The following is a 27,016-nucleotide window of genomic DNA, read 5'->3' as shown; positions in this document are numbered from 1 at the left end:
GGCTCCTTCTGGCCAAGTAACGAACAATGTACAGTCACTCGAGTACTGCGCCTCTACCCAGCCTCTGGGAAATCGAGCATCATTCAACACAGTCCAGGGTGGGGAGGGCCGGGGGCTCCTGGGCTCTGTTGGACTGTTCCTGACGTTGCTGGGGCCCCACACACGATGCCAGGACTCAAGTGCCACCACACCCGCAAGGCAGGCGCCTCCCTCCCGGCCATCTCTCCAGCCCTCAGCCTGGTTTTTATTGGGCATTTTTGGAAAGTGAACGCGGCTCTCTTCCGTTTGCTCATGTATTTCTGGATATACCTTATTCCCTGCAAGTATAACTTCCATAGTCACATACGCGAGCAATAAAAAAAGCATTTTCTATAGGCAAGTTAATGAAAATGGATGAAGTTCGTTATGACGATGCCACTCGGTGCGGGGTGCCAGCCTGTGGATTCCCTCTCCGTCGAGATAGTTCCGACCTGCTGTGGTTTGTTAGGCTTGTTCTGGGAGCGTGGGGCCGCCCCAAAGTCTCCACAGCATCGACTGCTGACGGCGCTCAGACCCCAGTGACCTGCCCAGTCCTTCCGGGTCAGAGTGCTCCACTTTGAGGTGGCAGGGAAGAGACCAAGTTCCATCAAAATACACTTCGGATGGTTCAGCAGTGGGCAACCAGTTTTTAACAAAGCAGAGTCGAGGCCGTCTGACTCACCAAAGGATGTCTCACCAGGTCACTGTGAATCATTCACTTCCCAAATTTCTGGGAAATATACTTTAAAAAAACCAAAAACAACAACAAAAAAAAACCCACTTTCCCAAAACGTCCCTGTAGAGTACTGGTCAGACTCTGGACTCCGCTGCAGGATTATCTTACCCACATGCTGTGTGTCGAAAGGCCTGGAAATAACAGAATGTGCATTTTAATCTCCACTTTCCAGAAAAATAACTGTTTCTTATGTTTAGAAGAGAGAGTTGGACTTACAATACAAATATGTATTTTTCTAAAGACTTGGACCTTCCCACGTACCTCCGTGAATTATAAAGCACTACACGTGCCAGACGCCCTCTCCCTCCACCGTCCCCTCTGCTGGTTCTCAGAATCGCCACTCACCCTTCGAGGTCAAACATCCCCTCTTTGGGGGGTATTTTGAGTTCACTAAGGTGGTCGCTCAGTCCTCATTATTCAGCCCATGAACTTTCCTTCTCATCAGGTTAAGCACAGCTTAGTGCTTCCATTAAAATAAACATTTCGGTCCACCTGCGCGGGCTTGGGCTGAGACGGAGCAGGCGGCTGGGTGCTCCCGGCCCTCAGCTTTGTGCTCCCAACTTCTCTTTCCAAGAAGCAGATGAGAGGAAGGGACGCGACCCTCCGGCAGAGAGAGAAGGGCACTTTACGTAAGGCGCGGCAGAGAACAATTGACACAACCTGGACTATTTTTAGAGGCGTTATTTTTAGAAATAGAACATTTTTGGAGAAATTATTTCAGGAAAGAATTGGCAGGAAAATCGAGAGCCCCGGAGCTTATCCTTTGTAGAGCCGGGCCGGCCAGGCAGGGACAAGAGCAGCCTGGGGTGGTGACGGGTCACTGGCCGACACGGGCAGCTCAAAGCGGGTCTGCGTAGGCCAAGGTCCACCCAGGTGGACTCCCGACCTAGTGCTCCATGCCAGGCACCCAGAGGAGAGTTAGCGGCCACAGAGAGCCCCCAGGGGCCTTTCGGGTCCTCTGGTGATCTCTGGCTGACAGATGAGGGGTGGGTGGGAGGGAGAGGAAGAGGGAACGCTAGGGATGGGGCCCCCCGACTCCCCTCTCTGCCCCCAGCCCACTCAGGAGGGAGGCAAAGGTTTTGCCGGACTTAGAAGCATCGCCCCGGGCCTCAAGTGACAGCAGAGAAAGAGCCACAGCTAGCCTGAAGGGCCACCAGCGGGAGGGGAGGGCGAGAGCCCAGCCTGGGGGCAGGTGCCCGGGACAGACCAAGCCGTGCTCGAAATACTTTGCAACGGGCACAGAACTGGGCTTTCCCAGGACCCCTCAAGGCAGTGTGGGCCAAGAGTCACTCAGTGACTCACCCGCGGGTGGCCTGGAGAAGCGGGTCTCCGGGTCTGCCGACATGAGTGGTTGCGGGCTGGTCACAGTGGGCATGGCGGGCAGCAGCGGACACCGGCCGTCCGGGCAGGGATTCAGTCGCTGGAGACTTGCTGTAGAGTCAAACCGTTGACACTCTTCTAAAGAGAGTCGTCTGGGCCAGGCGTCTGGTGGGCAGGGGGGTGCTGCTGCTGACCGCCCCGGGTGGGAGAGAGTTCTTTGAATAACTCCAACCAGGTGCTGAAGAAATTAGACTCACTTAGCTCACTTAGCAGGGGCCTTTCTCTACCACTCGGATGTGTGTGAAAATCTAGAGCAGATTCCAGCCCTCGGTTATACACACATTTACTGAGCACAGATTCAAAGATAAGGCTGGATGACATTGATTCTCTAACGTCTGACATTCGATCCCCCTTTACGCCTTCCCCTGACGAATATTCAGAGGACACACGTGCAGGTACCTTCCCCACACTTCCTCCCCCCCTCCATCTCACACACACACACACACACACACACACTCACTCACACACACGCACACACACACCACACACACACACACACAGAGGAGAGGATTGCAAAGCTCATGCTGTCTGCCACGGAAACTCGGAAACAGCCCGAAATACACCCCTCGACTTTCTCCCGGGAGCCCGGGGCACCCGCCCTGGCGCACTAGAAGCCAAGAGGCGTTAAGCTCTGAAGAGAACCGTGCCCGTCACGTGGGGGAAGCAGCCCCTCCTCTCGCCTCCTTCGAGTTTCTCCCAACTGCGACCCAGACACAGTTTCCAGGAGGCCGTCTCAGATGCAGTCGGTCGGGGACCGAGACTCCCTCTGGGCCGCAGTTCCCCGGCGCTGAGGCAGCTGTGTGACCCCACAGCCTCGCCCCAGGCTGCCCCCCTCACTTCCTGAGGCTGGCGGGGCCACGCGTGGACCCGAGACCTGGGCTGGGGCCGGGGCTGAGGGGCCCCTGCACTGGGCAGCTCAAGTCCTGCAGGGCAGACACGCAAGAGCGAGCGCCGGCAAAGGCCACGGGCAGCCCCTGGCGTGGCCCGCCCTGCCTTGGAGGGAGTGTGGGGACACTCGGTGGGCAGTGCTCCCGGGCACCCGGCCCCTCTCCCTCCTGCAGGCTGACACGGGCGCGGGCGTCACCCCCCCCCGCCCACACACACACGCGCGCACACACACACGCACACACACACACACAAGCGGGCCCGTGTCCCTGGCAGATACGGAGCAGCCGTGCAAAACGGTTTCACGAGGGCTACGGGACCAACCGAGTCAGGCGTGGGGGCAGCACTGAGGAGGCGGCGGGCGCGTGAGGGTGACGCCACAGGAGAACGGGCCGGGAGAGCCCTGGTGACCAGGTCCTGCCCTTGTGAGTGTGAAGAGACGCAGGGACGGGAGCCCGACGTACAGAGGGTCCCGCACGGCGTGGCTGGGCAGCCCCCGCCCGAGCAGAGCGAGGCTCGCGCCCAGGCGCCCCGGGACTCTGGCCCTCTGCAGAGGTGCAGGGCTGGGAGGTGCTGGCCAGGCGCAGGGCGGCAGCAGGGGGCACCCAGGCCCCGCCCCCAGCTGTCCCCTGGGCCCTTCGCTGTGTCCCGGGAGGGAGTTTCGCTCACACACTGCCCAGCCCAGAGGCGAGGCTGCAGACCCCAGGCCCTTTACCCTAGCTCGAGCGGGGTCCGAGTCTCGCCCAGCGCAGTGGGGTCTCGCCAGGACCCGACTCCGAGTTCTGAGCAGCTTGTGCAGGGTTTGGTTCGGGTTTGATTCCTTGGAATGAAAGAGGGAGTTTCTCCCCCAAACTCCCCAGTTCGACTTGAGAGGGTCGAGGGAGTCTCTGAACGTACTTGGGGCTGGAGAACATCTCTAAGTGGGAAAAGAACAAGGAAAAGACACATCGCAACGGAGAGCAGCGCAGCCCAGTGCTCGGAGCTGCACGAGAGGAAGGTGATCACGGCAAAACCAGCTCAACCACACAGAGGACACGGAACTGGCCTGCTTCGGACAGGCCTGGAGGAGACTGTGGGGTGTCACGCAGGCGCCCCCGGCTGCCGGGCCCCTGAGCACGGCGACGTCAGTCTCCTCTCCCTTCCTGCTCTGTGTGAGGGGCCGCGGGCCCCCGGGCCTTTGCCCCTCCAGCTCTGCCAAGGCCCCAGGCCCTGCCGGGCACCGGGCCACACAGCCGATGCTCGGTGTTTGCACCGCAACCTCGCACCGCTCCCCGCCGCCCTGACTTCCCTTGGGTCCGTGCTCCCCGCCTGGCTGCGGCAGATCACGGGAGCAAGGGCCACTGACCCCGCGGCCTGGCGAGCCCCCCGAGGGCCTGCGGAGCCGCCCGCCCACGGCTGCCGACCACCCCGCCTGCCTCAGCCCTGGGCTCACCGAGGAGAGCAGTTTCCTGGGCGCTGGACTGTGCCCCCGAGCCCCAGGCCCAGCCCCCGGGTGCTGCGCCCAGTCAGGGGGAGCCGCTCTCCCTGCCCGCACCGCGGTCGGCAGCTAGAGCACTGGGGCCCGGCGTGGCCGTGAGCGGGGTCTGGGGGCTTCCTCTGCGCACTCCGGGGCCCCGCTGCAGCCTGCTCCTCGGGCCAGGGCCGTGTCCTCAGTGCTCCACGTCGGCAACGTGGAGGGGACGAGTGTCCGGCGACGGCTTCAGGAAGGCCCTGACCCCAACACGCAGCGTCCACGCGCCCGGGGGGCCCCCCAGGGTGGGGGAGAAGCCAGAGGGGGCAGGAGTCAGCTCGGCTGGGCCGGCCAGTGGGCGGGTGCTGGAGGCCACAGGCTCCCGGTGACGGCCCGGGGGTGGACAGCAGGCCAGGCCACAGGACAGGGTCACCGCGGTCAGGACCGGACTCTCCACGTCCTGCTCGGACGCTGCTGCGCCGTGACCCGCGGTCAGCGGCAGTGAATGCGGACGTGAACGTAACCCGACGCTGAACCTGGCACTCGGCACCCGCCAGCCTCGCCGGCACTCGGGCCTCTCCTCTCGAGTGGCCGCGGCCGTGTGCCGGGCTCTCAGCGCCAGGGAGGCCCCGCCCACGCCACGGACACTCGGCTCGTCCCCAGAGAGGCCCCTCTGCCCTGCGGGCGTGAGGCCTGTGCAGTCCACTCCCTCCCTGTCCACTGAGCCCGCTCGGGGACCCCCCCAGGCCCCGACAGCCTCCAGGGGGGTAAACTGATCCCCACACGCCCGTGCCCAAGCACCCTGGTGTCCGGCAGCTATTTCCTTGGGAGAACCACAGAGTCGGGAGAGGAGGAGTGAGAGAAACCACAGTTGGCCCACAGTTCCCACGAGGGAAACGCGCACGGCCTCGCCCTCGGGGGCGGGGCTTCTGCCTGGTTCCTTCCCAGTCAACTCCCGCCCGGGCACGGCCTCCACGGACGGCCGACAGGGCACCTTGGTGACGGGGAGCCAGGGGACGCAGAGGGTGAGGAGGTGGCGGGGACCGGGGGAGTGACGGTGAGGACAGTGACAGGAGGGGACGGTGCCTCGATGATGACGATGGTGAGGGGGATGATGAAGCCCCCAGGCGGGAGGGACGTTGTAGTGACAGCACTGACCCAGAGTCTGCACAGGCCACAGGCCTCTGTCTCAGTCCAGACGGGCCGGGCCTGCAGGGCTGCCCCTCTGCGTGTGAGGCCCGGGCCACCGCCCCACGGCCCCTCCACACCCACAGACGGGCCCTGCCCCGCCTCCCCGCCTCTGCCCGGCCCAAGACCACGGCGTCTCAGGGCAAGGCCCCGTGTCCCGGGCGTGTGTGGGCGGCCGTCGGCCACCCCTGGGCTGGGGGGACAGTTGCCAACATGACCAGTGCTGGCCCCGGCCCCCTGAGGCGAGAGCAGCGTGGCCTGCCCACGGGGTGGCCCGGACAGCCTCGGGCCCTTACGGCCCCCCCTCAGGTGCACAGAGCTGCCAGCGCCTTGGCCGGGACCCCGGGAAGGGGCCGGTCCCCAGCAGGTGCTTCCCGAGGGGAGACACTCATGGGCCAGCACTGGCCATTCAGAGGGCCGGGAGCACCCACGGGAGCAGGCCTGACGGGGCAAGGGCCGAGCTGACTGAGGGGTGAGCGGGTGTCGGGACCCTGGGATGGGCCTGCGCGACTCCCGGGGGCAGTCGGGGCTGGCTGCTCCCCCACCCCGTCACACGACCCCGGCACTGCTGACCCGTGTGCCATCTGCCCCCGGCCCCTGGCGTGGACGTGAGCGTCTCTGAGAGGAGGGGATTCTTCCGAACCAGAGAGACAGACAGGCACTACATTCACACCAGCCACCAACACCACGGTACTCGGCCCCGGGCGGACCTCACGGTGCCTCCTCGGCCCTCCAGGCAGCCCCTCGCCCCGAGGCCGACCCCAGGCCGACCCCAGGCCCGCAGAGCTCTGGAAGTGCATCGGCCATTATCTAGGTCTCGAGTCTTCGGGGACTCGGGGAAATGAGAGGCTGGTTTCGTAACCTCCTTTCCTAATGAGGCAGGTTCTAATTTTACTTTGGGCCGTACACAGACGAGCCCGCAGCGAGCCGCGTCCCGCGTGGACAGCCCGGCCGGCCGGCGGCAGGGAGCGGGGAGCCCGGGTCCCACCAGAGCCAGCTCTGCTCCCGAGTAAACAACGCGACTTCGGTCTGTGCCGCAGGAGGGCTCTGGCATCTCCTCGCTTTGCTTGCAGGGAGAAATTGTCTTTTGAGTGTCGTATGTATAATTTCTGATGTTTGTTTCGGTTGAGAGTGAATGCAATGAGGTTGCATTTGTGCTAATTTTCTTAAATAATAAGACTAAATTGTCTCCATCCCGAGATGTGGAATTAGCTAAGTGAAAGACACATTATAATCTGCTCCCGCTGAGAACTGCATTCATCCGTCAGCGGTAATTAAGCTCTGCAGCGTAAACACTTCACACTTTCCACCAGGGCTCGGAGCAGCCGTGTTGGTCCCGCTCAGGTGGTGAGGGCCCTCCCCGGCCAGGACCCACTGGCGCTGCTGCCTGAGACGCGCTGGGCGTGTGGCCCGGCAGGCCGCCCTCCCGGCACGGCTTCCTCACCCGCAGTGTAGACTCTGGCCAGCCGGGGGGCAGAGGCAGGCGGCGACTCGGGCACAGAGAGGAGGCCCCTGCAGGCTTCTCCCCGGGAAGGGTAGTGCGGCCTGGTGAGAGGGGCGGCTCCCCGGAGACAAGGCTCACGAGAGACGCTGCCCCTCGGGGCTGCAGACTCTGCCAGCCCCGGGCCGGTGGCCGCCCCTGCCTGGTCCCTCGCCTGCCTCAGGCCGCTCCGACACACTCTCAGGGGTGCGGCACGAGACAACGCCCGCTGCCCTCCGACGGCCCCGTGCCTGCGCCTGGGCATCTGCAGAGCGGGACAGCCAGGACACGAGGCGGAGGGACGGTCAGGGTGCCGCCTGCTGGCCCCACCCCCAGGCCCAGCTCTGCCCCGGCACGGACGGGCGGGCGGGGAGAGGGACGGCCAGGGGCGAGGGGGCGGGAGCCGGGGACGAGCCCGCAGGGGCCTCTGTTGGCGCGTGGACACGGTAACGAAAGGACGTGCCGCCCCCGTGAGCCCGCCGCGTGATTCCTACTACCAGGGCTGCTTCGTCCCCCAGGGGCCAGTGCGGACCCCCAGGGGGGACCAGTGGATGGTCGCGAAGACAGAAGAAGCCACGGGTCGTCCGCGAGGTCTGGGGATCTGTGTGATCTGCGTGTCCGTGTGTCTGTGTGTTCTGTGTGACGTGTGGTCTGTGTGTTCTGTGTGACGTGTGGTCTGTGTGGTTGCATGCTCTGCATGGTCTGTGTGCTCCGCGTGCTCTGCGTGTTCTTTGTGGTCCATGTGCTCTGTTTGGTCTGTGTGCTCTGCGTGATGTGTGGTGTGTGTGTTCTGCGTGTTCTGCATGGTTGCATGCGCTCCGTGACCTGCGTGGTGTGTAGTCTGCGTGCTCTGCGTGTCGGCGTGCTTGTGTGCTGAGCTGGAGCCCGAGGGCGTGGCGTGTGGGTGCTGCTCTGGGTGTCTCCTCCGGGTGTTGCTCTGCTTTACTTTGACTTACACGCCCACCGCCAGACCGTTCCTTCTAACCGGGCAACTTGGCAAAGTCCTGGAGGTTCAGTGGAAAGCTCCTGTTCCTCCTGTTCCCTGGGCCAGGGGGACCCGTGGGTCTCCCGCCAGCAGCCTCCCCCTCCTCCTCACACACACACACACACACACACACACACACATACACACACACACACACGCATGCGCACACACACTGCGCACTCCCCGCAGAATCACACCCAGCTGCTTCCAGCCCGCCCCCAAGCCTTGCCCCCGTCTCCACTTGAGCCTGTTCCCGCCAGAGTCGGACCCCGCGACCCTGGCGTGCTCTGGACCGTCTCACAGGCCAGACCTCCCAGCGGCTCCCGCCAGAGCCTGAGCCCGTCACTCCGGTGGCCTCCCCTGCTCCCCTCTGCACCCCCCACGCCCACCAAACCTCAGTGGGCTCATCCAGGGCCCAGCTTGCCTTGCTCGAGGCTGACCCAGGCTCAGTCCCGAACATCCCGTCTGGTTTCCACCGGAGAAAACCCCGGGCACCACCAGCCATGGCCAAGTTCCTTCTGCTGGCAGGGCTGGTGCCTGTGCCCTCTCCCCGGCTGGGACCGTGGCCAAAGGGCCCCACTACACTCACACCCCGTAGGTTTCCACCTCAAAGCTCAGTGACGACATCCCGAGGTGTGTCTGCCAGGGATGCTGAGGGGCATATGGAAACGTGCCAGGACTGCTCTGGCCGTGGGGAGGAGGTGGCAATGTCCTGGGGCAGTGACGTCAGAGCACGGGGCCCTCTCTTCCTGTCACCCCTGGCATGCACAGAAGGGCGAGTGGCAGGATGGACAGAGGACAGAGCTACTCACCAGACCCTCACCCAGTCCCGCCTGGCAGGAGCAAGTGCCCACCAGGATCCCAGGAGCCCCCCACAGCTGCACCTGCCCCTGTCAAACCGGGGTCTCTGCCAGAGCGACGGGATGGGGGGAGGGCGTTTGGTTTGAACACGGCCAACCCGGGTTTCACAGGGCCCCCTGAGCACTGCTAGGGGTAGTTCCCGAGTGCAGAGCCAGGACAAGCCCCGAGCATCGCTCGGTGCGGACCCCCTCCAGGAGAGAGCCAAACTGGTACTTCTGTCTGGCGCCACCTGTGAACCAAATGTTTTTGGTTTTCTATTTAAGAGGCAGAGCACTGTATGGAGAGGGACGACGGGAAGTAACAGGCGTTTCCTCCTATTCTAACTTCCAGGAAGTTCCTTAGGAAACACTGAGGGTGAGAGAGGGCTCGTGGGTGCCTGCGGTCAGTGTCTGCCCGAGACGCGGGAGGGTCAGCGGCCTGGCCTCCCTGCAACAGACCTCGGGGCGGGCCTCTGGGTGCAGGGGCTGGCGGGAAGGCCGCGTGCCATGCCCGAGTCCAGACTCACCCAGGTGTGCTCAGGACCGCGGTGACTTCGGCTGCTCTTTCCGGGAAAGGATGTGTCTGTGCTACCAAGGCAACGCGCCTGCCTCTGGCAGCACTGGAAATAACTGTAGTGATAACAAGACACCAGGCTCTGCGGAGCAGGAAACTGTGTCACCCTGGTTATGAAATAGCGGTTCTGTGCAGCCAGAAGCTGCAGCTAACAGATCACTGGTAGGCTGACGGCAGCCTCGTCTGAAAAACGGGAGCACGATACTTGGGAAGGAGATGTTCAGTTGATACACGTTGAATATTCCACACATAGGGGCTGGAGCCATAGCACAGTGGGTAGGGCGTTTGCCTTGCATGCGGCCGACCCGGGTTCGAATCCCAGCATCCCATATGGTCCCCTGAGCACCGCCAGGGGTAATTCCAGAGTGCAGAGCCAGGAGTGACCCCTGTGCATTGCCGGGTGTGACCCAAAAAGCAAAAAAAAAAATTCCAAACATAGATTTCATCACACCAACAGGTAAAGAGAATTCATTACCATCCCAATTGGTGTGAAAAGGGCATTTTGTGAAAATCCAATACAAATCTCTCGCTTACGATGAAAACTCTCGTAAGCCCGGGAATAAGAGTGGGGTTTCCTCCTGGGCGGTGATTCTTTACCTGTGGCACTGCCAAAACTTGCCGGGCAACCATGCGACCTCCTGAACCCCGAATAATCACACCAAGTGTCACAGACGTATTTGCCTCCGTACAGAAGTGCTCAGATTCCTGTTTACACCGGCAAGGTTCCGCTGTGTGACCAGAGCACACCAGCGAGCTCCCGTTAGGGCAGTTAGTTCCGGGCTTGGTTGGGGCAACCCTTAACCCTTGCACGTCCTGAGTTGGGTTCAGCCCCAGCACCGCAGGGGTCCTGAGCACTGCTGGACGCGGCCTGAGGCCCCTCACCCTGTGGTGGTCCGAGTGTTCCCCGGCACCGAGCACCACCGGCGTGGCCCCAGCCCAGGACACCCGCTGGGAGGCTCCTGGCCCGAAAGCGGCAGCACTCGGAATCCCAGCAGCTCTGCGGAGCTGAAGTTCCCTCCCCGGCGGAGGACCCTGCAGAGACCTCTGAGGCCTGGGGGAGCTGAAAGGGCCTCCCCGGGCTGGTCGCCTGCTCAGGCGCGAAGACGTGGCCGTGTCACGGCACAGCTGAGACTCCCCTGCTGTCGTCACTGAATTCCCACGACCCCTGGGAAGCGACGTTCTCAGAGACCCTGGAACAAGGAACGTTCTAGCAGCAGAAGAAGACAGGACTTTATCCCACCTTTCAGCTTCTGCTTTTGTTTTTGGGAACTACGCTAATTTTCAGAAGTCACACACCAGGCCATCGGGAGTCGCCCACTGCTGCGTCCCCCACGCTGGACTCCCCGACGGACACACGGTGCCCACCCGCCTCCCTGGGCTTCCTTCTGCCCGGAACAGCCTTTCGGGAGTTGCTTTCCGGGTCTGCTCTGTTTCTCTACCGCATCTGAACTGCGTGGGGAGACGCAAGCAAGGCCTGCACCCTGCGTCCCCGGGGAAGAGAGGACGCGGGCCTGACTGGTGCCTGTCCAGCTACTCCCTGGGCACCGGGCAGGCACCACCAGCAGCTCCATCCACCCGCACCCTCTGCTCACACGCCCCCACCGACCTGGCCGAGAGCCGGGCTGGCACCCAGATGCCCGAGCAATCAGACGGAGGTCGGGCTGAGCCCGGGAACGGGAGAGAGACGTGGAAGGGAATGGGGTCGAAACGCCCCTTATCTCTGCCCCAAGGAGGAGCCTGGGGGACCCTCCTCCCCAGACCTCTGTGGTCTCACTGGGCGTGGGCCTTGGGGTCAGCCGGGGAGGCTCCAGGCTGCGGCCAACCCAACTTCTCCCACAGTCTCCCACCGCGCAGAGACCACAGCCATGCAGGCTAGATTTCTTCCCTTTGGGGGGGCTGGCAGGGGCCTGAGCAGAGCAGCCCTCCCCGGGTGCCAGCCCGGATAAACCTGCGGCATCACCCCAGCTGCTGCCCGTGCACGTGCCTCCACACAGAGCCCCCCCTCCCACAGCCCTGCCTCGGGGTCCGTCCGTCGGCTCCGGGTCACGCTGCTCTTCCCGAGTGTCTCTTCCCGCGCTGGGCTTGGAGCAGCTCCTCCGCTGACAGGCCCTGGAGCCCCACGGAGGCCGGACTTCCCAGAGGAGACTTCTGGGAAAAGCCGAGCAGAGAGGCACGGCCACACTCACAGTCGGAGGGACCCCCAGCCCCGTCCAGGCCTTCAGGACGAAGGATCCTCAGCAAACACTGACTCGTGTGTGTTTCTGGATCTTTCATCCTTCAAGAAGACAGTCCAGTCCCCGGGCGCCTCTGCTCTCACACCACCGTCCCGTCTCCCTGGGACCCGGTCACCTCCTCTGGCTTAGTGAAGGGCCGCCCAGATCCGCCTTCCGCGAGAGAGCCAGACAAGACGGGGGCTTTCTAGTTGCCCTGTAGTGTGAGGAGCTGGGGTTGCGAACTCTTCCAGACCTCTCCAGGGAGAGCGAAATAAAACCAAGAGTGAAAGCGTTTGCGACCACCTAGAGAGTTTGCCGTGATCGACGTGCTTTGTGATAACGTGCGTCGTGGTAACGAGTCTGATAGCAGGAGCAGAATAGCCTTGACCCGGAACCGACCTGGAGGCGGGAGGGTAGTGCCGAGGACGTTTCCGGCGTGGCTGCCCACACCACCATGCTCTGGTGGGCCCAGAAAGGAAGCACATATTGAGGACACGCTAAGAACCTGGCCGTCGCCACAGGCGTGAGGATAAATGCCAGAGATTGCTACTTAAATTCCGGGCGGTTGGTGGCTTTGTCTTGGTGAAGAGCTTTGGTGCAGCCTTAAAAACTAAACCACAACAAAAGCCAAGACCACAGCAAACCAAGTCACACCAAAACCCAAGAACAAAGCCCACCCAACCAAACCACACTAAAACCCAGTGGGATTTCTGACAGCTGGGGACTCCAGTGCGGCTCCCCGGGCAGATGCTGCTCACGGGCGACGTGCTTCAGAAACGCCGTGGGTGAGCTTGGACAGCGGCCTCACGTGCTGAGGGAAAGGGCAGCCGAGAGACTGGGCTCAGGGGTCCCAGCTGCACCGAGGCAAGTACCTTGTTTGCTGGAGACGGGTTCACATCTCAACCCAAGGTACGTATTCCTGGCAAATTTTCCCTTAAACATCTCTCTCTCTTTCTTCACATTTCTCTAAGTAAATTTCACTAATTTTTTTTCATTTAAAGTTAAAAAAAAAAAGAAAAGGCAGCCAGATAGAGAAGGGAACGCCAAGTAGAGGATGTTGGGAGGACCCATTCGGGTTGAAACTTGCGTGCTGAAAGTAGACTATAGACCGAACATGAAGGCCACTCAATACCTCTGTTGCAAACTACAACACCCAAAAGGAGAGGGAACAAAAGTGAATGCCCTGCCACAGAGGCAGGGTGGGGTGGAGGGGGATGGGGTAGGGGTGGTGGGAGGGATACTGGGATCATTGGTGGAGGAGAATGGGCACTGGTGGAGGGATGGGTGAACGATCACTGTATGACTGAAATGCAAACACGGAAGTTCATAAGTTTGTAACTGTACCTCACGGCGACTCACTAATAAAAAATTTAAAGAAAAAAGAAACGCTGTGGGTGACCCCGTCAGAAGCGGCACAATCCCTCTCATCCAAACGAAAAGAGAGTGAGAATCAAGAGAACTCTAAGCTCTCGGGTTCCTCAGTCTGTCAGGCTCTGAGGGTTGCCAGGAGCCTAATGACACAGAAGCTGGGAGCACCCACGGTGGGTCCTGTCCAACCGAGGGCACGTTTGTCCCCAGCCCTGGGTCCTGCTGGCAGAGGCTCCACCTCCAGTGCCCACAGGACACACACACGACGGCTTCAGCTTCGTCACAGTTTCCTAAGTTGGGCCTCTGGAAAAGGCATCAGAAGACAAACACAGCCCTGGCCCCTTGGCAGAAGACCCCCACGAAGGACGTTGGTGACAGGCCGAGCAAGGACCGCCAGGGCCCGCGCGCAGACTTGCAGGGTTAGAAGCCACAGCGCCGTGACTGCTGGCCAGTGGGCACGCTCCCGACTCACACCCAGAAAGGTGCTGACAGGTGGGAGGACGGCCGGGCAGGGCCAGGGGGGTGGACCAGGCCGCCAGCCTCCTCAGGAAGAGGACAGCGTTGCTTTTCCCACGTCTCCAGCTTTCCTCCTTCCCAGAAGCTCGCCGCTTGCTTTGGGTCACTCTATTCACTAACTCACGGCTCTCGATACAATCTACATAATCCCGTAACATTTGACCCCTATCTTTGCTGACGTCAGATAAAACTGAAATTTTAATGAAGCTGACAGAACTTTCATTTTTCTCAGACCATAGTTGCTGCTTTAATTGGCAGGATTTAATCCCGTCCTTTCCAATACTTCAGTCGCAGGTTTCCTTGTCAGAGCTCCTTTCATGTTTACTTCCTGTATCACGCCAGTCAGATAAAAGCTGGACTTTGACCTCATGTCAATAAATGCTTCTACTCGGGTTATTACAACTGTGTCCGTGAGACCAGTGTATCAGGAACAGGATCTAATCTGCAGCCATCTATTTTCTAGATGAGTCAGTTTGTCCTCCTGTAAAGCACAACCGCTCGTTCTGCAGGAAGTCTACCTCTGCCCCGAGAACGCGCCCATCCTGAAGGACAGAGGTTATCCAGAGAGGCAGAACGGCAGGCAAGGTTTGATCCCCAGCACGGTGAGTAATTCTCCAACCTCTACCAGGAGTAGAGTCAGGAGGGAGCCCTTCGTACTTCTGGGTGCGTGCCCCAAACTAAACCAGCAAGGACAGCTTGCTCCCAGTGCCGACTGTGATCACTCCAGGTCTGGTGCATGTCTGCGATTCTGACCTCCGTCAACAGTTCCACATTGCTCTCTTCCTCCTGCGCAGTTCTGGCGCCAAGTCGTTCCTCATGTTGAGTTCTCGACCCAGGTACACATAGCTGCTGCATTTGGAGATGTTCGTTCCGTTGAGAGCAAATGGAACGTCAGGGACTAGTTTGTTTTTCATGAACATCATTTTGCTGAGATTCAGCTGTAGTCAGCTGAGTGTGGAAAAGTCCGACAGACCTTTCCACACTCACGCTCAAAGTCAGCCAGCCTTTGTGTCACTTGGCTAATGTTTGGTGTTATGAGAACGATGTCATCAGCGAAGGGGAGGTGGTGTAATTGCCGACTGTCTATCTTCACTCCCATTCCTTCCCATTCCAGTCGTCGCATGATGTTCTCAAAAGCAGCACTGAAGAGTTTCAGTGAAATGGTATCACCCTGCCAAGCCCCTCATCAGTGATCACTTCCTTGTAGAATGGTGAGATCCTGGTGGTGAATCCGCAATACAACTCACGGAGGATCTTGATGTACTGAGTTTGAATGCCCAGTTTGGCCAGGGCTTCGATGAACGCTTCAACAGAATCAAAGGCCTTCTTTAAATCGATGATCGTTAGACAGAGAGGGATCTCAAACTACTGAACATCTTGAATATATATTGTTGATATATATTTAAATTAATGTATGTGACTTAAGAGATGTTGAGGACAGTTTCAGGCATGCATGTTCCAGCACGATCCCCACATCAGTGTCACCTCTGCCCACCAATGTCCCCGGGCTCCTGACACCCCTCCCTGAAGGTTCAGCATCTGTAGTTTGGGTTTCCTTGTGCAATGCTCTGTGTCTCAGACATATACAAATACAAAACCCGCCTCTACAGTGCTGATGAACTAGGGGCTCCCGGGCCCTGCTCTTGTTACTACCTATTCTTACACCCCCACCCCAGTTTCTTTCCTTCCCTACCTTCTTATTTCTAGAATCTAGAGTCAAGTGTGATCTAGGTTCCCCATTTTGGTACTTTGCGCCCCATCAGCCTGTTATTCTATAAGTCATAGGTGAGTGAGACCACCCGTGTTCGTCCTTCTTCTTCTGTTTTCATTTACCGCCCATTGCAGCAGTGGAGTATTGCACTGTGGACGTCGCTTCATGATCCGCTCACCTGCCATTGGACACACAGGTTGGTTCTGCACCTTAGCTACTGTGCTATGTGCTACAACAAATCGTGGTGTGCAAGTGTCCTTTTGTGTCTTGCAGATGTAACTGGTGGGTCGCATGGAAGCTCTATTCTTGCTTTTATGAGAAATCTCTGTGCCGTTTTCCACAGGGGGTGCACCAGACAGCACTCCCCCCTCGAGGGGGGAGAGTTTCTCTCTCATCACATCTGTGACATTAGACGCATCACAGCTACTCTGATATGTTCCATTCTCATAGGTGTGAGGGGATAGCGCATTGTTTTCTTGAGTTAGTTTCCATGACAGTAGGTCATGACAAGCACTTCATGTGTCTTTTGGTCAACCATTTGTCCTCTTCAGAGAACTGACTTCACTTTCTCCTTCCATTTTTTGATACAGTTTTGAATTTTTTTGCCATTGATCTTCATAGTGCTTTACATATTTTAGATATTAACCCTTTATCTGGCGTGTTGAGTGCAAGTATTCTCTCCCATTCAGCTGGGAATTCTTTAGTTTTAGCCCCTGTTCCTTTTGTCATGAAAAAGAAGGAGGGAGTCCCACCTGTTTATTTTTGCTTCTGTTGCCTCTGAAATGAAACCATATCATTGGAAATATCTTTGAGGCCCAAGTGTTGGAGCATCCTGCCTATATTTTCCTCAGTGTCTTTTATGGATTCTGGTCTGATCTCAAGATCTTGGATCCACGTTGAAATGACTTGTGTGAGGTGTGAGACAAGGACCCAGCTTCATGTTTTTAACATGTGGGAATCCAGTTGAAGGGGTTTTCTTTACTTCACTTTATGCACCCAGCTCCTCTACTGAAAATTAGTCGACCGTATATTTGGGTGGAAGCCACACTATGGAAAGGGAAATATTAAGAATTTAAGTAGTCTACTGGACAGAAAGCAGAGTCAGGAGATGAAGACAAGACCTGGGAAAGAGAGGAGACGGCCTGGCCCACGGGCCTTCTTCTGTGCCTCTCTTGCAGCCCTGCTGGCAGCCAGGACTGTCAGTTGTTTACGTGAAACCCTCGAGGTCCAGATTTTCTGACAAGGTTCCCTAATCTTGGCTTTGTTGGCCTTCGAACAGTGACACTGAAATTCTTGATATTTTTCTTTCCATACATATAATGGCTTCGGCTTTCCCCATGGAGACCTGGTCCAAGAAATAGCCCCCCTTTAGAGGGATGCACGGCCCGAAGGGAGGCCTTCAGAGGGACACTGACCAGGGCTGAGCTGTACGACAGCAGCTTCCGCTTCTTCGCAGACCCACATTATTGAGTGAAAGTTCATAATAAGTATGAAACAATATATTTGGCCCCATTTAAGTGTGTAAACACACAAAAAGTGGGGCACAGGGCACAGGGCAGTGGCGCTCTATCTCTCCCGCCGCCCGCAATCAGTAGTCTCACGCCACTTCCCCACCCCGGGGAGGTTGATGGCGATGGCGAGGCAGGCGAAGGAAGGAATGAGGGCCAGGCTGGTTGGTCTCAGTTGCAGTTTATTCCATTCCCGTCTCCATTCTCCTCTGAGTCTCCTCCTGCTTCTTCCTCCCCCACGCTACTTCATTTAAGAATCCAGCATTCTAATGTTTAAGTCTCAGTTATACAATGCTCGAACACCCATCCCTTCACCAGTGCACATATTCCACCACCAAGAATCACAGTATAGCTTTGTAACTTTCCACATGGTGATTCAATAAAAGAATAAATTAAAAAAAAAAGAATCCAGCATTCTGAGACTAATACCTTTAAGTACATTTGATACTGATGCCAATCAATGAACAGAATAGAGAATTGCCAGGACAAAAGTCCTATGAATTAGCTTCTCTGACTCTCTGGCCACCAACCTCCAGACTGCAGCAAAGACCCTAAAAAGGGCCCGCGTGGATCTTCTAGACCAGGAGAGGTTGGCTAAGTCAGGAGATGAAGATGAAAGGAATCAGCCCTACGGACACACACGATTCTGTCCTGAGTGGACAACTGGGCAGCAGCCTGACAGCTACTGAGAGGAAGACTGTGGATGCCCTCTTTCCTGCTTGACTGTTTCCTTCTGGAACCTGTGCACACTTTGTCGTACAACACAGTTCTTTTCTCTCCCTGGCCCAGTGTTGCCTCCTAACGTGAAGTTCTGGACAGGGACTTTCCCGAGGTCCACTTCCTCGCCCGCTGGCCAGGAGAGGCGACTAGCAGCAAACTTGAGCAAGTGCCGGCTGGGACTCGCACAGCCCTCAGGCGACACTGTGGAGAGTCTCTCACACACCTCCCACTGAGGCGGGCTTACAGAAGAGGGGGTGGAGGTGTGGCTCCTCGGGGCCGCACGGGTGGACTTCACCCTCGGGTGCCGCCCTCAGCCTCCACCGGGAAGGCCATCTCCGGCAGGCTTCCACGGTGCTGGGCTGTGATGTCTCTGTGGGCAGAGCGTTCTATCTCTGCCGTCATTCGGACTCGAGTTTCTCTGTCTGCATTACGTTCAGGACAGGGGTTATATTCCACCAACTGTTTCTAGAGCAACACTGACTGCGTTAGAGGCCCATGTTCGATGTAGGAAGCACTTGGGCACGGTACTAATTCACAGGTTGCACAGTAGAAGTTCCCTGGAGACAGAACAATTTCATGCCACGCCTTACGGAGATCATGGTCTGGGTTTTGATCATGCAATATCTCTTCTCAGATTGCCAAGCCTTTTCCTCTCTGCACGGCCCCGAGTGCTAGGATGATTTATTGCCCTACCTTACTGTTCCCATTTCTCAAAACTGTTCTCACACAACACGGACTTTCTGGGAAGGAAACATCTCACATTTATCTTTTGTTTTCCCTACTTACCACATAGTTATCGACTAACATTAAATTAAAGCAAATGTAGATAAGTAGGTAACACCTATTCCATTTCAGCAAGAAAAGGTGCTATCTAAGGTTTACTGTTTTGAGCCAAAGAGCTTAAAAATGTGTATAAAAGAAAACTCGCTAAGCTTTGCCGGAGTCTGATATGGCCTAGTAGTTGCTTTAAAGCAACTTCTTTTCATAAGGATTTGAAATATCCAAGAAGAGTTTTGAATCCCACTGAAACCCAAAGGAAAAGGGGCTCTGCCTTCACGCTGCTCATTGGCAGAGGAGAAAAGTAGCTGCTCTGCAGTTTTCTCGAAATTTCTTCTGTGAGAGATAAAAATTGTGGATGGAGACGGGGAACGTAGCTCAGTTGTAGAGCAATTGCCCCGTGAGCGTCGGGGCTTCAGGCTCAGGATTCAGTCCCTGGCTACAGAGGTGAGTGATTCAGTACTTACATGCATGCCAAGTCTTCAGTTGTAAGCGTTGCTTTACCTCAGTTAGCATTGTGAAGCATTGTGATGCTTTAAAAAATGAAATTCATTGTTGACCCTATTTTGCTGCAAAATTTCTAAGTCTGCATAGAAAGCATCACGATTGGATAAGGATGGAGAGTTGTTAAAAATTTGTGAATTATATATAATTCTCTTAACATTTAATGAGATTTTAAAATAAAAGTTTATTTTAACCTAAAAAAAATGTTCTGTGATTCTCTGGAGCCTTGAGCAGGTAGCGAGACAGACCTCCCTTCCGGAGACCGGGGTCAGGGAGACTACCCCATCCGGGGCTTCTTCCCTAAGTCCTTGCTTCACAATTTTTACAGACGTTTTATACAGAAATGCTGGAACAAGATTTCTGGTAACTGATTCCAAGTCCTGGGCAGAGAGGAGACAACAGTGAGGACTTCCAGTGCAGCTTGGGATCTCTGTGGCGAGATGCTCTTTGTAGAGTGCTCAGCTGGCGCTCCCTCCCTCCCGGCAGAGGGGCTGCGCGCCCTGCATGCAGCCAGCTGCCTCGTGTGTCCCCTCACCCCAGAAGGAACCTGGCCTGTCCTTCCCCGTGGGCGTCTCCTCTGCTACAGCGGAAACGGAGGTGGCTCAGGGTTCTTCTGAGTCCAGTGACGCTCACCCCCGAGTTTCAGACTCCACAGCCCTAATTCCAGACTCACCGGACAGCAGGGTGGGGAACTCTGGATAAAAGTGTGCAAAGCACACTCCGTCTTTACGCTCGGGGAACACCCGGCCGTCCAAATGAACACTTCCCCAGTGCGAGGGGAAGTGCTGTGGTTTATTGGACACTTCTTGGTAACGTCTCTGTCATCTCAAGTACCCACAAACAAAATGAGTTTCCAAATGGGAAACAGCACAGAACATTAGGGTACCACTTGTAGTCCCGCTGATCTTCGATTTGCTCGAGTGGGCGCCAGTAACATCTCCATTTGTCCCTGTCTCGAGCTAGTGTAACCCAATGATACCTGCTCGCTCCAGGAACAGGAAGAGCCTCAAATCATTCATTCAGGGGTTTGACGAAGAAATCTGACCATCTAGTTGGAGGGCGGCCACGAGGTCTTCTGATGTCCCGTGGAATCCAGTCAGTAACAGCTCTAGTCCAGCGGTCATCTCTGAATCGAATTACATGACCGGCCCATCTGATTTTCGACGCCTTGGCAAACAAGACAGCATCCCTGATTTTTGACCGTCGACGGAGGTCAGAACTCCGGATTCCTTCTCTCACTTGAGTGAGACATGATATTCCCAGCATAGCTCTTTCGATTCCTCTTTGGGATACCCGAATAGCGTTCTCATCCTGTTTGCACAAGGCCCAGGTCTCTGAGGCATATGTTAGTGCAGGAATAATGGTGGAATTGAAAAGATGTGCCCAGAGTCGGAGGTTCTTCATTCTCTTAACCACCTCTTCAACGCTCTTGAAGGCATTCCACGCTGCTCTCTTCCTCCTGCGCAGTTCTGGCACCAAGTCATTCCTCATGTTGATTTCTCGACCCAGGTACACATTGGGTACAAAAAATGGAAGTTAAATTTGTATAGCAAAAGGGATCATTTCCAACTTGGTTGAACCTCCGTATCTCAGGAAGAGATGTTCCAGAAGAAACTGCCACAAAAACAAGAGTCACTAAGCAATTATGCAAATATTTGTCCCAAAGGTGGTTAAGTTCTAGTACATATTTAATTCATATTTGTAACTAACAAATTAAAGCAAACTGGAAACACAAAATTTTAAAATTAAATTGGTGCAGTCCAAATGGACTGAGATTTTAAAAAAACTATTAAAATAGAAATGTCAAAAAATAATGTAGCATTTGAAAGGTGGGCCCATGAAAACCTTATTATCTATTTGTAATAATTTTTCTGAGAAAACTCCCTTTGAGTTGGAGGTCTAGTGAGTCACATCTTGCTAATCACTTTTACGGGAAAGCTAACATGGAACCAAAATTCTCTTATATTTAATCATAATAATGTTCTGTGCTTTTACTTGAATGTGGATTTAACTTCTGAGAACTCCACAATAGGTTAATATAATTCATTTACTCATATTTCAGTCTTGATAAATGAGATCTAAACTCAGATGAAGTTCATCTTTGTACAATCTATGTAAAGTGAATTTTATTGAGCAAATTAGACTCCAGAATGAGACTGCAGAGGAACGCAAGACCTCCTCAGAGTATTGCCTTTGAGTGCTTTGTAATGACCTTTACCTGTGATTTACCCAGAGCTCAATATTTTGTATGCATCATCTCATTTAATTGACTTAACATTGATAATTACTGATGAATAATTTCCATTTCTCAGATGATGATGTTGAGGTATAGAAAAACCAACTCACCAAGGGGGCTAAATGAAAGGGTGTTGGACTCCAGTCGCCAGGCTGGATCACACTCCTCTCAGCCGCTGGAAACTCTGGAATGCAAGCTTTAGTGGTGTGAGAATAAGGAGAGTCAGGCATGGTGTGAGGGTGAGTGAGGAGAGAGCCAGATGTTGGTGAGAGCGTGAAAGTCAGGGGCTGTGTAAGGGAGAGGAGAGTCAGGAGCTGTGTGAGGGTGAGAGTCAGGTGCTGCGTGAGGGTGAGAGACAGGTGCTGCGTGAGGGTGGGAGAGAGTCAGGCGCTGTGTGAGGGTGAGAGAGAGTCAGGCGCTGTGTGAGGGTGGGAGAGAGTCAGGCGCTGTGTGAGGGTGAGGAGAGAGTCAGGCGCTGTGTGAGGGTGGGAGAGAGTCAGGCGCTGTGTGAGGGTGAGGAGAGAGTTAGGCGCTGTGTGAAGGTGAGAGACAGGCACTGTGTGAGGGTGAGAGTCAGGTATTGTGTGAGGGTGAGAGAGAGTCAGGCGCTGTGTGAGGGTGGGAGAGAGTCAGGCTCTGTGTGAGGTGAGAGTCAGGTATTGTGTGAGGGTGAGAGACAGGTGCTGTGTGAGGGTGAGAGTCAGGTATTGTGTGAGGGTGAGAGTCAGGCGCTGTGTGAGGGTGGGAGAGAGCCAGGCCCCGCTGGAGAGTGGGAAGGCATTGGAAAGCCTTCTGATATCTCTCAGCCTGTGACCTCTCGGTTCCTTTCCAGTAGAACCCTCCCCCTCTTGAGACCCCCCCATGCCTGGTGTGGCTGTGCTGGGGTCCATGGGGAAGGGGGAGGGGAAGGGCCCCTGTGTGGGGGAAGGCAGGAAGCAGCAGCTGAGGCTGCAGGGAGAGGGGAGGATGGGAGCGGGCGCGGGAGCACAGTGGGACTCGGCCTGTCCGGGTGCAGGGCCTGTGGCCGTCTGTGTCCTGGCGGTTTCCAGGACTCCGGCGGGGCCCTGCGGCAGCACCTGCCCAGGAAGGGAGTCCTTCCCCTGCAGTCTCGGGCTCTCGGGACTGGCACGGTGCAGGAGGGTTTCTGGGGCACAGAATTCTGTGTTTACAGCTTCCTGCACATTAAATAAATTCTTCGTGACTTGCTGGCTCCCTTACTGGGTAGTTGGAGAGTCAGCAGAGAATGTTCCAGTGAAGATAAAAAGGTACGAGTGTTCATTAGGAAGCAGGAAAGGGCCACATAAATAACCCAACCACTCCGCTTCAGCGGCTGGAGAAGGACCAACAAAAATCACCCAAAGCAAGCAGAAAAAGAAATAATAAAATTAGGGCAGAAACTAATGAAACACACATCATGAAAAGCAATCCAAAAGATCAATTAAATCAAGAGATGGCTCTTTAAAAAGAATAGCAAACAAGATTGACAACCCTAAATGGGTTGCTAAATGCAAGACTCACAGAGAGAAGAACTGGAATATACTGAATCAGAAATGAACGAAGTCACACAGTGAGCGCAGAAAATCAAAGGAGCTTCAGGAATTACTCTGAAAACCTTTATGCCACAAAACTGGAGAATCTGAAAGAAATGGATAAATGTATGGATACTATAGCCTTCCAAGGTTGAATCAAGAGGAAAGAGAGTTCCTGAACAGGCAAATTACTTGATCGAAATAGTAACAATAAGCAAAAGCCTCCCCACACAAAAGCCCAGGCTTTCAAGTGAGCTCTTCTAAACCTTAGAGACTCCTCCCCAGTCCTCTTCAAACTCTTTCAGAAATTTGAAGAAACTGAAAGCCTTGAAAATAGCTTCTGTTTTGAGGCGAATGTTATCCTGATGTCAAAAGTGGACAGAGACATCACCCAAAAAAGCAGAGCTACAGGGATATATCCCCAGTGAAACAGATCCTCAACCCGATACCAGCAAATAAAATCCAAAAATGCATGATGATCATACACCATGACCAAGTGGAATTCACCCCTGGATGCAAGGATGGTTTAATGCACAACTCAATCAACATAATTCACCATATCAATAAAAAGGAAAATAGAAAATCACCAGAGAACATATTTGGCAAGAGCCAATACCCATTTATGATTTAAAAAAAAATCTCTCAATAAAATTGGTTTGAAGGAACTTTCCTCAACATAGTTGAAGCCATTTACCACAAATCCACAGCCAGTACCTTGCTCAAGGTAAAAGCCTGGAGGTGATAAGAATAATGTTTGCAACCCTGACCTGTCATTAGCTGCTTACTCTCCACATAAAGTGGCTGAAGGTATCAATAACTTCTTATTTTAAACACACACACACACACACACACACACACACACACACACACAATGCTTTGGGGCCGGGTGGCACTTGTGCATGGCCAATCCAGGTTCAATCCCTAGCACCACACACTGTCCCTTCCCTCGAGCCTCACTGGAGAGACCCCTGAGTGCAGAGCCAGGAGTAAGCCCTGAGCCAGCATCGCTGGGGTGGCCACTGCCCTCCCCCCCCACAAGCCCCACATAATTCCTCACTCTCACGGTAATAAGAACGTGTGAACAGAAACGCAGGTGACTGAAAGGAGAAATACACGTCTCGGAGCCCTCCGGCTCTGGACAAGCTTTCCCAGGGTCTCCGAGGCGTCACACACTCAGACAAGGCCCCTGCCCGGACATGGCCGGGTGTCCTCAAAGGGACTCAGAGCCAGTCTCGCTTGCCAGCGGAGCTCGAGGACAGAGCTGCGCACCCGTATATATGGACAGATGTGCCCATAAAATATGTATGACTCGCATTACAGAATGGTTTTATTGGTAAATAAAACCCGATCCTAGGGCAGCCCTGAGACACTGGCTAGGAGCAGCTAAAGGGAAGACAGTGAGAAGGGAAAAGGTCGGAGTCATTACGTTTTGAATAAATATTTTAATCTCTTTGAGCCTCAATTTCCTGACCTGGAAAATAGGCATCATGGCACCAACTGAAAGCTTTCCCTTTCCCTCCTCTGCCCGTCTCTGTCCTCCTCCCTCTGGCCTGCGTGCGTGCCCAGGCCGGGCCAATGGTGCCCCAGCAGGCCAGGCCCTCTGTCACGTAGGAGTCTGAAGGTCAGGCCTGATCACGACGAGTTAAAGAAACAGCGTTTGGGAAGCGCTGAACAGGTCATTCCAGTGAACGACTCTTAGCCGATGCTCCCTTGATGTAAACTTGGCACATCTGAGCTGCATCCTGTGGCAGTGAGGATTATGAGACTCCTCAAGAGTTCAGGGGAAAGAGAACAACTTCTGGATTAGGTACTACTGAAAGTAGCACAGTAGCACTGTAGTCCCGTTGTTCATCGATTCGCTTGAGCGGGCACCAGTTAGGTCTCCATTGGAGACTCGTTACTGTTTTCGGCATATCGAATGCGCCACAGGGAGCTTGCCAGGCTCTGCCGTGTACTTGGTCAGTACTCGGGGGTACCCTGTGTCTCCTCCAAGCCCTCTCTACCCGCCCCGGCAACGCTCCCAGCTGGCCCCTGACCCGCAGCCAGCCCTGGGATGCACACAACGTCTCTGGAAATACAACCACTGACTTCAATCGCGCTGGCATGTGGAGAGATCCACCCAGGATGTTTGCCTAACTTTGAAAATATTTCCTACCCTCTCCTGGATGATTGCCAAAAGACATTTCTGCCCAAAATCGTTGAGTCAGTGGTGGCCGCAGCACAGTTTAATCTACTGTCTGAACTCATCTGAGTTAATGGACCTTCATGACTCACCACATCGAGCACTCTGTACGAATACCCCCGACAGGCTCTGGGCTGGGAGCGGTGGCCACTGTGTCAGTCATGATCCGGGCACCTTTGATGTCACGGCGTGTCTTCAGTCCTTTCATACGGTGCCTCGTCTCTCCCGAGCAAGCAACTGTGTCTCTCCAGCAGAACAACAACGTACAGGGAAATATTCCGTCACGTTCCCTTCCCGGCCCTCTACGCTCTGCCTTGATAGAAGGAAAGGCCTAAGAGCAGGAGCTGTTTATTCCATGGGTGTTGTTTAGTAAAAGTAGAAACTGGCACAGTAGAGCCAGGACGAGGAGAAGTAACAGGAGAGCTCAGCAGGGCCGTTCACGTCAAGGGGAGAGGCCGGGATCGCCCGTCCTGGCCTCCACAGGGCAGAGGCCGGGATCGCCCGTCCTGGCCTCCACAGGGCAGGCGTGTGAGGGTAAGTTTGTGGGTGCTTCAGGAGGAACGTTTAAGGAAGAAGCTGCTCCTCTCCACACGAGCATGCTGACGAGGGCTCAGGGTACTGCCCCCTGGCCACGCCAGGTTCCCGGGGCGGGAGCTTTTCCACCCAGAGCCTGTCCCGTGCAAAGGTCCGTGGGCTGCTTCTCTGGGCCGGGGTGTGTGTAGGTGAAGGATGGGTGCTGAGGGTGCTGAGGGAGGAGGGGATGCTTGTAGGTGAAGGGGACGGGCCCAGACACACACACACACACAGAGACACACACATAGACACAGAAGACAGAGGGAGAGAGAAATAGGCTTTAACTTTGTGACTTATTGTGGCTTTAAAAATAACTCTCATTCTTGCAATTGTGTTGATTTTCCAAAATCTATTCTAGGCTAATAGAGATGATTGCAGCATTTGTGTTTCCTCTTATATAAACAACAACAACAAAAGCCATTCAGCCATCTCGGGAAAGATGGAAATTGCAGGTAAATAAAGGTCATGGTCTACAGTCCAACCCCTATTTCACAAAACTCCACTAGAACTTATTCGTGCAATGAATCAAACATATATACGGGTTGATAAATTCTCACTGACGTATCCGAGCTTACAGACAGCACACGGCATCGAATCCCTTCGTACCTGCTTCCCCGGACAGACCTTGAGGGCCTCTCACTCCCTGCGTCAGCTCCACTGTCCCTGAGAGGGTGGGATGCCGGGCACTGCAGGCCCACCGCTCGGGGTCGCCCTTGGCACTCTGGGATGAACTGCCCACCTGCACGCTGAGAATGCGCCTCTGAACGATAAACCCTGAGATGATTCTCAGAGAAATTTCCATTTTTTCACTTTAATATTTTAATCACTTTCATCTCGTGCCTTTCCCTTTCTATTAATTCTGTGATGGCATTCATATAGTTCATTATTCTACTAGATGCAGAGTAATTTCAAAATAATACGGATATTACAACAAACAATAAAATTCTTTTTTTTTTCTTTTTGGGTCACACTCAGCAATGCACAGGGGTTACTCCTGGCTCTGCACTCAGGAATTACCCTTGGCAGTGCTCAGGGGACCCTATGGGATGCTGGGATTTGAACCCGGGTTGGCCACATGCAAGGCAAACGCCCTCCCCGCTGTGCTATCGCTCCAGCCCCTAAAATTCTTTTTAAAGGTTAAACGTTTCGTGGTAGCTTTTCTCTTCGACTGAGAGTTGCGATGAGGAGCTGACTTGATAACCCGCACAGTGCCGACTCCCATAAAACCGCTGCTTCCCTGCCTGAGGCAACAGGCCCCCCCCCCCCGCCCCACCCCTGCCTTTCCTACCCCCGCTCCTTCCTCAGCACCCACAGCCCCCTCACCTCTGACCCACAGTGCAGACGGTGTTTGCCTCTGGGCCGCAGGACTCCCAGGCTATCTGACACGTCCACCCTCAATTCTGAGCATCTGCTGATGCTTTCCTGCACCGTGGAGCGCGTCCCCCGCTGGCTCCTTCTCATACACGTGTTTCTGCATTATCACGGCACCTGGGGCACCTGCGCTTCACCTTGGCCACAACTGTCCTAGGCCACAGCTTCTGCCCATGCCCAACACTCACGCTTCTTGCCAAGCCTCCAGAGACGCCCGGTGCGGTTTGCTCCTGACGGGCGCAGAAGCCTGACCTGCCCTGGGGCGGGCGTGTT

The 27,016-nt window shown here is 55.5% G+C and overlaps 1 pseudogene; it reads left to right on the top strand.

Annotated features, from left to right (window-relative positions):
* The window catches only part of LOC101548523 (coiled-coil domain-containing protein 122-like), a 74,223-nt pseudogene that overhangs the window by 27,240 nt on the left and 19,967 nt on the right, over positions 1-27,016 (top strand).

Source organism: Sorex araneus, chromosome 6 (genome assembly GCF_027595985.1).
Source record: "Sorex araneus isolate mSorAra2 chromosome 6, mSorAra2.pri, whole genome shotgun sequence".
In the NCBI taxonomy this organism is placed as follows: domain Eukaryota; kingdom Metazoa; phylum Chordata; class Mammalia; order Eulipotyphla; family Soricidae; genus Sorex; species Sorex araneus.
The sequence above is the reverse complement of the archived record's forward strand: the minus strand, read 5'-3'. Positions and strand labels throughout refer to the sequence as shown.